The 12,398-nt window shown below is 42.3% G+C and overlaps 1 protein-coding gene across 2 annotated transcripts in view; it reads right to left on the bottom strand.

The window, feature by feature from the left end:
* DPYS (dihydropyrimidinase) overlaps window positions 1–12,398 on the bottom strand; it is an 81,226-nt gene that overhangs the window by 47,278 nt on the left and 21,550 nt on the right. The window lies entirely within an intron of this gene.

The following is a 12,398-nucleotide window of genomic DNA, read 5'->3' as shown; positions in this document are numbered from 1 at the left end:
CCGTACCGGGCTCTCTGCTATCAGCACAGAGCCCGTTTCAGATCTTCTGTCTCCCTATCTCTCTGCCCCTTCCCCATTCATGCGCACTCTCTCTCTCTCGCTCGCTCAAAAATAAACATTAAAAAAAAAAAAAAAAAAGAATGATACCTGGTTTTAAAAAAAAATTAAAGCTACTGCTTATTGAGCATCTACTATGTTCCAGTCAATGTCCGTGCGTGTTGTGGTAGACGATTATATGCTCTCACTGATACTATGCTTGACCACATGGCTTACTTTGGCCAATTAAACATGAATGGAAGTAACATGGGCTTCTTCCAAGCAGAAGCTGTTAAAGCCACAGTGAGTTTTCTGTCTGACCTTAGACTATCAGAGACTGCTTCTTCAGTTGTCCCTCAGGATGAAGAGAATACGGAACAGAGGTAGAGCCGACCAATGATGGACATGAGTATGAATGAGAAATAAATCTCTGCAGTTATAAACCATTGATATTTTAGATGTATCTGTTAGTGCAGCATGATCTAGCAAATGCTGGCTGATATGTGTGCCATTCTAATGAAAGGATCTCAAAACCATACTGGGGAAGTGCTATCATTATCTCCATTAAAAGATGAAGAAAAAGCTTGTCTTTTAAATAGCTTCTGTTATTATAACAGAAGTGAAATGACTTCTGCACAGTTGCATTACATGTACTCCACATGCCATCAATGAAGTGGAGGAGACAGGATCTGAATCTGGGCATTTTTTACTCCTAACTTCTGTGCTATACCCCTGATGACAATTACCACATGGTCATATGGAGTTCAACCACAGTATATCTCTACTGCAAATAGACTGAGAATCTCTTCACACCCTTGAGAAAAAAAACAAAAAACAAAAAGCCTCCTCCAAAAACTTATGTTAAATAGAAAGAACACTCAGATAATATAATTGTAGCCAGCAATGCATATTCTAAAAATCATGCAAATGAGGCCATCACAAGCAAACGGTGTTAGAAAAGCTAATAGTGCAGAGTAAATTTGAATTTAAAATCAGAATCCTATCTCTGATTAGCATTTGTTGGAATAATAGATACACCGACATCAAGCTGATCATCCCCAAGCAGCCACAGAGGTGAACGCAGAGTAAACAGATCCTGGCACACCTAACTAGCTCACTCTGGCTAGTCAGTCACCGGATTTCAGCTCAAATCCTCGATATAGAACTGAAATTAACTCATTTCTTCAGAGAGTATTGACAGCGGATGGCCACCAGCTGCTTTCGTCGTGTACTACTAGAATGTAGCATCCTATTACTTCCCAAATCATCTCTTCCCGCTTTCCTCTTGCAAACCACGAAACAAGGCTTACTGAAGCCTAACAAATCTTGCTTCTTAAGTAACCAAGTACCAAACATGGTCAATAAAAGTTATGCCCCAAGAACACAGCCATGGCTAAGATCTTTCACTTTCATCACACACACACACACACACACACACACAGCACACACACATGCTGAATCCCACCCCCATCCTCTTTCCTTCTGCCCTACTCCCAGGAAAGAAGAAATGCCACCGGTATCTCGTTCTGGTGTGTAGAACAAGACGCAATCCTTTTTCATGTGAACTAAGAGGTAATGTACTATTTGCTGGAGGGATAGAAAGATGGACCCAATATCTGACTTGCAGGCATGTAGTGACCTTCCTATCCCAAGAGAACATACAGATGCTCAGACACTGAAAAACTCAGAGACTTGATCCGCAATCAGTTTACAAACTGTCAACTCAGGATTTTCCGTGGTGCTTCATCATGTGGGAATGATTCTTATCACATGCTCTATTCAATCATTTGGCCCATCAAGGTGAGATGGGAACACAGTTTCAAAGTTCTACAAATTTATTAGCTCTCAGGAAAAATTAAAAGCGTCAGCAACTAGCAGGAGTCTGCCAGGACTGTTTTGAAACCAGATGACATGTAATCTCCTTGGAAGGCTTTAACACCTTTAAAATGTGACAGGCCACTGTGTTGGTATACACAACAAACTCTTCATTAACTGGGCTATTTTCAACTGTCTCCCCATTCATTAAACATCTGCAAATATATTAAAAAATTTAAATGAAAGCTAAAAATTCCTAACTACTCTACCTCCTATTTCAGAATGGTTCTAAGACATTAACAACAACAACAACAACAAAACAGATAGTATGCAAGAAGTAAAAAAGGGAAGGAAAATGAAGGGACTGGGTAATTCGTAAATTGGAGAATCACACTAGATAATTCAGCATAATTGTGGGCTTTATTAGATTTAGGCCAAAAATAAAATAAGAAAAACAAAAATATCTAACATCTTATAGCACTGCAAATACAGTTTGAAATTCACATATCTCATTTGGCTTTCACAGCAACCCTCAAGCTGGTGTGACAGATAAAGCATCTGATGCTCAATGAGACTAACTAATTTGCCCAAGTCACACAGGTAGTAAATGATAACCAGAATTAGAATCCTAGTATTTTGACTTATTGTACATACACATTGCGTTACCAGGAAAAGTGTTATTCTTCATTTCTTGGTAAAGAGCATGTGTTTTTAAATGTTTAAATCAACCACAAGCTCTTTGTGGTTGTGGCTGGGAAATTTTCCAATTTCATTTACTGGTGCCATTTACTACGCTTAGCAGGTTGGTAATGAAAAGTGCTATATCTGTCCTAGTCTGGTGCTCTCCTGATTACATTTGAGGCACATGGTTTCAACAACTCTCCGGAGATAGGGCATCTTCATCATTAATCTCCTCCCACAGTCTCAGCAAGGTTCACATTGTATCATTCCCTGTCTACCCATACAGGTTCTCTCTTTCTTTCTCCATCGTTTGGCCCAAAACCAAAAAAGGCTCTGCACTTATGATGCTATCTCCTATGTTAAGGACTTCTGCCCTCTAAGAGATTCTAAAGATTTCCAAATGATGAAACATGTCAAGGCATTTATCAGATGAAAGTGATAGAGCAGATGTTCACACCTTGTCTAGATTTGTGAACAGCACTTAGTCAAGTCCCAAGATCTGTTATAAAAGGTTGGAAAATGCAGAGAAGCCAGCACAGGTGGCCCGGAGTAGAAGAACTGGCTACCAACAGAAAGCCAAGCACATCTATAAAACTATTTTTTCCTAGCAAGAAGGATAGAGTAGAACCTTTCTGGGCTCTGTTTTGGTTCAAAATATTACATTTACACAGAAAGGAAAACACTGAGAAGGAAAACACATAGAAGCAACATAATAGAGTAGATCACACAGATTTGGGTTCAAATCCTGATTTTGCTACTTTTTACACGGCGACCGTATGCAAGACGACTGATTGTTCTTAGTCTCAGTTTTTCTCCTCTATGAAGTGGGGTCACAATGTCTCTCCAGTGTGGCAATTTTGTGAAGATCAAATACATCAATATATATGAAAGTACTTAGCATCTTCTTGGGACTCCGGGTTCACTTCATGTTATGGGCTGAATTGTGCCCCTTGCCAAAATTCAAATGGTAAAGTCCTAACCTTCAGTATGTCACAATGTGATTGTATTTGGAGGGTCCTTTATAAAGGTAATTAAGTTAAAATGAGGTCATTAGGGTAAGCCCTAATCCAATATGAGAGGGGTCTTCTAAGAAGGGGAAATTTGGACACAGATACATACAGAGGGAAGACAGTGTGAAGGCACAGGGAGAAGATAGTCGTCTACAGACAAAGGACAGAGGTCCGCAGTACATCCTTTGCCGCCCTCAGAACCAACCCTGTCAACACTTTGATCTTCTAATCTCTGATACTGTAAGAAAATTCTTTTCTGTCGCTTAAACTGCTCAATCTGTGGTACTTTGTTACTGCAGCAAATACATTCCACAAATGTTAGTTTCCTTATGGTTACACAATTCTTTTTAAAAAGTGTTTTAAAATGGCCAATCTTCAACTGCTTTGCAGTTGGTCGTAAGGTAGATCACCTTGCTCTAAATTTAAAGGCCAAGGGAGTGTTTAGATGTTCACATACAAAAAAAGAAAGCCTGAGATTCAGATCACCTTGATTGAGCTGCATATTAATCCTTCCTTAGGAACAGCACGGGTTACTAAGCATCAGTAAAACATGCTTGTGATAAGATAACAAGATTTGACTTACTCTTGTTCAGCTCTAACAAACATCGGTCAACTCAAACACAGAGAGAGAGAAAGGCCCCTGGATGGACCTTCCTCCCCATCTTTTAAAACACAAAAGGAATATGGCTGGGCAGGGGGAGGAGAGGTAAATAACCCAGAGTGTAAATAAAGACAGAGTTTAAATAAAGTGGAAAATAAGACATTTAAAACCTCTCTGTAATAGAAGTGTATATTTTACAGCAATAAACTTGGAAAGTAAAGCTTTCTCCAATAAGGAAAGCCAAACCACCCCAAACAAACAAAAAAACCCCAACCACAATGTAGCCCAGTTCACCATAAGTTACTTGAGGATCAAAATTAACTTCATCATTTTTGCAAATCCAATGCCTAGAGCCCTGTGACTAGCATACATCTGGTGTCCAATAATTTGGTTTTCTTTATGTAAAAAGTATAAAGAAAACATTTTATTAACAAATTCAGATGAGAGTCCTATTTGTACCCTATAGTCAAGAATATGGATACAAAATAGAGTCGAACTCTATTGAGACAAGTTAAACTGGAGACTAAAAAAAACGGATTAAAAATTTCAGTCATAGTTGGAAAATAAATTATAACAGATATACATAAGTAGAACATCAAGTAAGTTCTGAGAGAAGTCACCACCATTACAAATAAAGCACCAGAAAAACAGTGAATCCATGTTCTATTGGAAAGGGAGGGGAAGGTAAACGATATATTTTTTTTGAAAGGCCATTAATAATTCCAGATGCCAATATATGGAGAAAAGGAACGTGTATAACCAAAGCTACTCAAACCAAAATAAAAAGTGTCACTGAAGCCAGGGGCGCCTGGGTGGCGCAGTCGGTTTGGTGTCCGACTTCAGCCAGGTCACGATCTCGCGGTCCGTGAGTTCGAGCCCCGCGTCGGGCTCTGGGCTGATGGCTCAGAGCCTGGAGCCTGTTTCCGATTCTGTGTCTCCCTCTCTCTCTGCCCCTCCCCCGTTCATGCTCTGTCTCTCTCTGTCCCAAAAATAAATAAACGTTGAAAAAGTGTCACTGAAGCCAATGGCACATACTGACACATACACTATTTGGACAAAGACTGCAGTGAGTGAAAGCGGTCTGGGGCCGGGCAGATGGGAACTTCTATATGTGACACAAATCCAGCTGGTTGGTCCAACTTTATGTGTGGGGTATGAAGCAAAGGAAGCAGATTCTGCTTCTAAAAGAAAAAAGGATATCATTCTAGGTACAGCCTTCTGGTTCCCTTACCTCATTTTTGCAAAAGTGGTTTCTCACATGAAGGATGAGAACTAACCTAGTTCTGGTTACTCAATTTAGATGAACTAAGACTAGAAATAAGCATGAAATTTAAATTCCTTGCAAATTGTCAAAAGCAACTCCAATTTCAATGGCTTGCCCATGACATTCTTATTCTTTTTCCTGTAACCCGCTTTTTGCTTTTTATCGCAAGTGTTAAAAGAAAACATCAAGGTATGAACAAAGGGAAACCTCAGGCTTCAAGTTGGTGGACCGAATGTGCATTTCTATCTCTTTCTTCCCAGTTCACACCCAAACCCTGGCAAAGCTGTACAAGAGATGGCCCAAACCCACAACTGCTCTGAGAATGAAGGAGGGACCGGGGCTGGCCAGAAGTCTGGGTAGATTTTAGGAAGACAGAAAGCGGAGAGATGGCAACAGCTTATGAAGGAAAGTAGAGGGAGCCTCCACGATAGCCTGAACTCAAAGTAGAGGAAGTCACGGTGAGCATTTTTCCCAGGGTGGGAAGGGCACTTGGCACCTCTTTCTTTTCTCTTCTCCTTCTGGAATGGCCATAACGTGAATGTTGTTTTTGGTTCTTTCACTGTGTTCCATAATGCCTGTTGGCTTTCTTCACTCTCTCATTCTTTTTTTCCTCTTTAGTTTTCTCACTGGGTAATGTCCCAGGTTCTATCATCCAGCCCTTGATTCTTTCCTCTGCCTGGTCGAGTCTACTTCTGAAACTCCCTGTTAAACTCTTCAGTTCAATTATTCTATTTTATTAACTCTAAGATTTTTGGGTTTTGTTTGTTGTTTGATGGTTGCTATTGCCTTCATCAAATGTTTTGTTCATGCCCTGTTTTCCTAATTTGATTTAGTTGCCCGTCTGTTTCTTGTAGTTCACTAAACTTCCTTAATAGGATTATTCTGAATTCTTTGTCTGACATTTCATAGGTCTCCATTTTTGTTAAGGTCAATTGTTGGAGCTTTATTAGTTTCCTTTGATGGTATCATATTTACCCGATTTTTTGTAATCTTTGATTTCTTATGTTGGTAGTCTGCACATTAGAGTAATTGGGGTCCTCTTCCAGACCTTACAGGCTTGCTTTGACAGAGACAATTCACCAGTCCGCTCAGTTTGGGTTTCTGAGTGTGTCTGCTGGTAATGAGTCTGGGCAGGTGGGGGCCAGCTATTAAGGTCTATTTTTGGCTGACGCAACTGTTTGGGTTCTGGGGACAGGGATGGGGTGTGCCACTGGCTGCGGACAGTTGGTTGGATAAGACTGCTGGCTTGGTTCTCTACCCAAGTGAGGCTGTAGGATGGGCTCTGTGGTTGGCCTGAAATCTGTGGTCAGGCTTCCTAGATGGTCAGGATACTGTATTCAGAAGCCAGTGGAACTACGACTTAGCTTCCCTGCCCAGGCAGGGCAGCAGGCCTGGACTGGAGGCCATTACAGCTCATTGTCTGAGGGCCCAAATCAAGCCTGGGTGTGCGTTGAATTCTCTGTCAGGTGAGGCTACTGGTTTCACTCTGCAGGTGGGGGACGCCACTGGCTGTGCTCTCTGTTCAAGTGCCACTGTAAGGCTGTTGAATGGGCAGAGCACCTTCCTGTGTGCTCTGGTTAAGCGTTCTGGTTAGACAGGCTAAAGACTGTACTCAGTGACAAGTGGGGCTATAAAGTGAGATTCCTTGGCCAGGCACAGGGGGCAAAGTAGCCCTAAAACTGGTAAAGCTTTCTGTTTGCTGCCTTAACTCATGCCATACTGCACCCCACATTCCCTGGCCAAACAGTGCCATTCATCGGCTTTGCTCGGCAAACTATTGCTTCTGTCTGCTCTTCTCTTGGTCTGAGAGCTGCTGGACCACACAGCTTCCAGGTGTTTTCTTCGCCATTCCTCTCGCCAGATGAGACCAGAAGACACTCTCCACAGTGGGTGGGGTTCTGTCACAGCCCCACTGCCTGCGCAGGAGAGGTTGGGGCCCCTTGAAGCTACTCTCAATTTCCCAAACAGGCTCTCTGGTTGCAAGGGGCCAGGAGCTACCCTCAGCCTTGGCTATGAATTAATCCCCTGCCTATGCACAGCATGGGGAGCCTCCATGCGTGGTACTGGCTCAGGTCTACCTGTCTTCCTCTCAGCTTGAGCACTGCTGGGCCACACGGCTTCCAGGAGTTGCTGCCAGCCTGTCCCGTCAGGCAGGGTTGGAAGGCAGTCCCTCAGCAGGTGGAGTGGTGACTCAGCTCCTTGCCTGGGCATGAGCAAACCGAGCTCTAGGGTCAGCAAACCTCCCTGCTTACAGATCTAAATCAGGCGGATCTGCACCCCACAGAGGTCCATGGTCAGAGTCAGAGTGTGCCCCCAACTTGGTTGTACAGATGAGTCAAGCTGCTGTTTGGGACTATTACTTGGGTACTGCAGGTATGAATTCTCTGTCAAGATCCGAGTGCTGGCTGCTGCAGCCCTTCCCTTCTTTACCACAGTCAGATTCCCAACAGTGAAGCCCTGCAGAGTCCCCTGAAATCCTCTTTTCCCCCTGGAGGAACCAGAGGCCCAGGGAGACCTCTACTCATTGTCTCTACTGCACTGGCCTGGGAGTGGCACAATGCGGTCAACATGTAGCTGCTTTTCTTACTCTTGTTTTTTTTTTTTTTTTTTTTAACGTTTATTTATTTTTGAGACAGAGAGAGACAGAGCATGAACAAGGGAGGGTCAGAGAGGGAGACACAGAATCTGAAACAGGCTCCAGGCTCTGAGCTGTCAGCACAGAGCCCAACGCGGGGCTCGAACTCACAGACCGCGAGATCACGACCTGAGCCGAAGTCAGACGCTTAACCGACTGAGCCACCCAAGTGCCCTTTCTTTTCTTACTCTTGTAACGCAGTCTGTCTTGGTCTGTGAGGTGCAGGGGGTGCTTCAGCCTCAGCCCTGTGTTCTGGGATTCTCTCAGTGGCGTCTTATCTTTGAATAGATGTTAGCTGTTCTCGTGAGGGGGAGCGAAGTCAGGAATGTTGCCATCTTGGTGCCGTCACTCCAACTACGTGTTTCTCTTTTAATAATGATAAAAAATGACACACTGATGATAATGCTTTAAATTAAAACTTCAATGGAAGGCCAAACACCAAAGCCAATTAAATACGAGCCTGATATCTGCATTTCCAAACTCTGTAAATCAATTTCTTCTTGAACAGAGTGGAGAAAATGGGAAAAAATTGGGGCTTTGGGGTCAGATGGACATGGGCCTGAATTCCAGGTTTAACACCTACTAGTAAGTGATACTGGGCTTAATTTACCAAACTTTTCCAAGCCTCAATTTTATCAGTCACAAAACTGATAAAACTTAGCTCAAGCATTGTTATGATAATTTAAAAAGATAACATATATCAAAATGCATTAATGACAAAACATATAGCAAAACAGGAAATGATTTAAGACATCAAAATATGTGCCAGGGACATATTAAGCACTCAACAAGTAATGTTGGTTGTTATATCATCATTGACCATCATGTTGCTCTCTTCTGGGTAGATAATTGGCAATTTAATAATAATACCCAACTTAATAGCATTGTACTGTTAGGCTACTACAATAAAGAATTAATAATTGGATCTCGTTCGTGCTTCCTGGAGCAGTGATTCTCAAACTTTAATATGCATATGAATCACCTGGGGTTGCAGTCATAAGTGTACATTCTGATTCAGTGGGTCTGGGATGGGCTCCAAGGCTCTGAATTTCTAAAGAGCTCTCAGGGGATGCTGATGCTGCATTCTAGGGACCACACTGATGGTAAGGCCTTGGTGATAGAATGGGCTGGCAAAGGTATTTACAGATAGGAAGTGTTCATAGCATAAATCTATAGGCTGAATTGTTTCTTATTTAAACATGATAACAACGAATAGACGTGTATTGTTCTTTTGTGTTCAGAAATTATGTTAGATAATAAATGAATAAAAGGTCAGTGTGGTCCAAAAGTGCTTGTCACTCTGCACTCCCCAGGAACCCGCCCTTGGGTTGACTGATACAGTCACCATGTGAACAGTTTAGCATCATTTATGTCCAACCCACTCCCTTCTCCCTCTGGGTTCCTGCTTGATCACATGTGAGAGGTCGCATGCCAGGGCGGGGGGAACCCTCTTATGCCAATTTATTCTGGACTTTTGCTGCTTCTGACAGTGGTGCAATAGAGGACTTTCACAAGTGTTACTACAGTAAGTCTGACCCAGCTAAAACATCTGGGTTGACGTTTTAGATATCTCATTTACAACCCCTTTGGAAAGGGATTTACCAGTATCCAAAAAGTACATCTGAGCATTTACCCTTTGAACCAGGAGTCTTACTTTTAGGACTCTACTCTGAGGATTCTCTTCTGTGGCACAGACTAATGGCGCCCCACAGATGTCCGTGTCCTCATCCCTAAAACCTGTGAATATGTTATCCTACATGGCAAAAAGGACTTTGCAGATGTGATTAAATTAAGAACTTTGAAATAAGGACTTTATCCCGGATTAAACGGGTGGGTTCAATGTAATCCAAGGGTCCTTGAAATAGAAGAGAGGGGCAGACGAGGAGAGCAGAATGATGCAGTGTTCTCCACCCACCACGGCAGCTTTGGAGGTGGAGCAAGGGAAGTATGAACCAAGGAATGCGGGTGGTCTCTGGAAGCTAGAAAAGGTAAGGAAAGGGATTCTCCCCCTGGAGAGCCCGGGAGCCTCCGGGAGCTCTGGGAGAGAGTAAGCCTCCGGGAAAGAGTAAGCATGGCTGACAGCTTGGTGGCGGCACAGTGAGACATGTGTTAGACTTCCGACCTCCAGAACTGTAAGAGAACACATTCGTGTTGTCTTAAACTATGAAGCTTGTGAAAATCTTTTATGGCAGCAACAGAAAACTAATATACCGTCCACATATAAAATAGCACATGCATAAGTCCACCACTGTGGTTTTATACGAAAGAGCTAAAGACTGACAACAGCTCACGTATCCATCAGTAGGGGAGTAGTTGAGCAGAAACAGCGACATACTCTGCACCTGTAGGAAAGAATGATGAAACTCTCCATACCTAACGTGAGCTGACCTTTAGGACCCATTTTCAAGTAGGGAAAAAAAGCGAAACACAGAACACGAGGTATACTATTTTACCTCTCAAGTAGGAAAGAAAAGAGAAATAAGGATATGCATATATTCTTTTTTAATAAAGAGAAACACGTTAGAGGTAGGTCGGGAAAAAAATAATAAAAATAATTACCAATGGGGATATAGGATGAAGGTGTTAGGGAAGGAAGCAGGACTTCTCTGAGAATACTTTTTTTAAATTTATAATTTTGGCTTTTGCACCATGTAAATGTTTTACATATTCAAAAAATAAAATGCAATTTAAAATTTACAATAAAATGAAAATGCCCATAGTTAAGTTTAATAGTTTTCTGCCTGTGATTTATTCCAAAACGTTTTCTAGACTTTTACTCTGTGCCTAATGGAATTCTATCCCAGTACAAAATGTATCCCTTAGATCAAGAAACTGTTTCCCGACAGAACCGTCAAAATTGCAGCTTGATAGTGGATTAAGATCGACAGTTTCCACTGACTTTGCTATTTTTTAAATCATACTCTGACATTATGGACCTGACTGACAGGCTTTAGGACAGGGTACGTGATTTACAAAGCAAATAATTACAGAACAACCAATTCCATAGAGTTGGCAACATAGCCACCTGGTGGCAGAAACTAGTACTGTACCTTTAAAACTGCAGTGCTTTCTTTTTGAACTGCTGTGCTCTTTTATACTGAAATTCTATTGGGGAAGGGGAGCAGGGAGAGGTAACCAGAAACGGTTGGTAGCCCCTGTTAAGAGCGCCTTAAACTGAGTTTACTCTTCACACAAGATATCAATGGATTACATTGCACAAAAATCCTGATTGAACCTTCATGTGATAAGAAGCAATTTTGGCAAAACTAATTTTAGAGTTAAAGACAGGTCAAACCTATTCTCACAATCCATTTTTTAAAAATTCGGTCGGTTTCAGTTTTGAGAAAAACAACAACAAAGAGCCAGGAGGATTTATAAGACTATTTCTGATTTCCTGGTTTTTAAAAGTGAGACGGCAAAATCACTAGCACGTCTTAGGAAGGTCTACTATTTTATATGGAAGGGGGAAGGACTTGGTTTTAAAACCTTAGAACAGGGGCGCCTGGGTGGCTCAGTTGGTTAAGTGTCTGACTCTTGATTTTGGCTCAGATCATGATCTCATGGTTTGTGAGCTTGAGCCCTGCATCGGGCTCTGTTTTGTTAGTATGGAACGTGCTTGGGATTCTCTCTCTCTCTCTCTCTCTCTGCCCCTCTCCTGCTCACACTCTCTCTCTCAAAATAAACTTTAAAAAATTAAAAAATTAAATTAAGTTGTAAAATAATTGTCATACAAACACTATTTGGATAATTGCTTTAATAGCTCCAACACCCAAGGTGCTATCAGACAAATCAACTCAACTGTAAAGATATTTGCTGAGCAACTACTCTGTACCCGGCACCGTCCTGATTCAGGTCCTAGGAGGGATAGTGGTTATGCCCCAGAGACAGGTAAGGTTCTTTAAAGTTAACTGGAGAGTCTGCATTCAGCCATCAGATTAAAAAGTGGGCTGCAGGGGCGCCTGGGTGGCACAGTCGGTTAAGCGTCCGACTTCAGCCAGGTCACGATCTCGCGGTCCGTGGGTTCGAGCCCCGCGTCAGGCTCTGGGCTGATGGCTCAGAGCCTGGAGCCTGTTTCCGATTCTGTGTCTCCCTCTCTCTCTGCCCCTCCCCCGTTCATGCTCTGTCTCTCTCTGTCCCAAAAATAAATAAAAAACGTTGAAAAAAAATTAAAAAAAAAAAAGTGGGCTGCGGATTAAAGAGTGGGGACCTATGGCTGAAGGAAAGGTCTTGAGGCTCCAAGGATGGAAGAGAAATGACCCAAGGCAGAGAAGCAGTCATGAAGATGAACAAAAAGAAGGGCAAAAATGGACATGCGTTAGATGGAGGAAAACAGAAAGCATGCTAATAAAAAGGGAG

The sequence above is a fragment of the Leopardus geoffroyi genome, chromosome C3 (genome assembly GCF_018350155.1).
Source record: "Leopardus geoffroyi isolate Oge1 chromosome C3, O.geoffroyi_Oge1_pat1.0, whole genome shotgun sequence".
Lineage (NCBI taxonomy): Eukaryota > Metazoa > Chordata > Mammalia > Carnivora > Felidae > Leopardus > Leopardus geoffroyi.
Note: the sequence above shows the minus strand (reverse complement) of the source record. Positions and strands in the feature narration are given on the sequence as shown.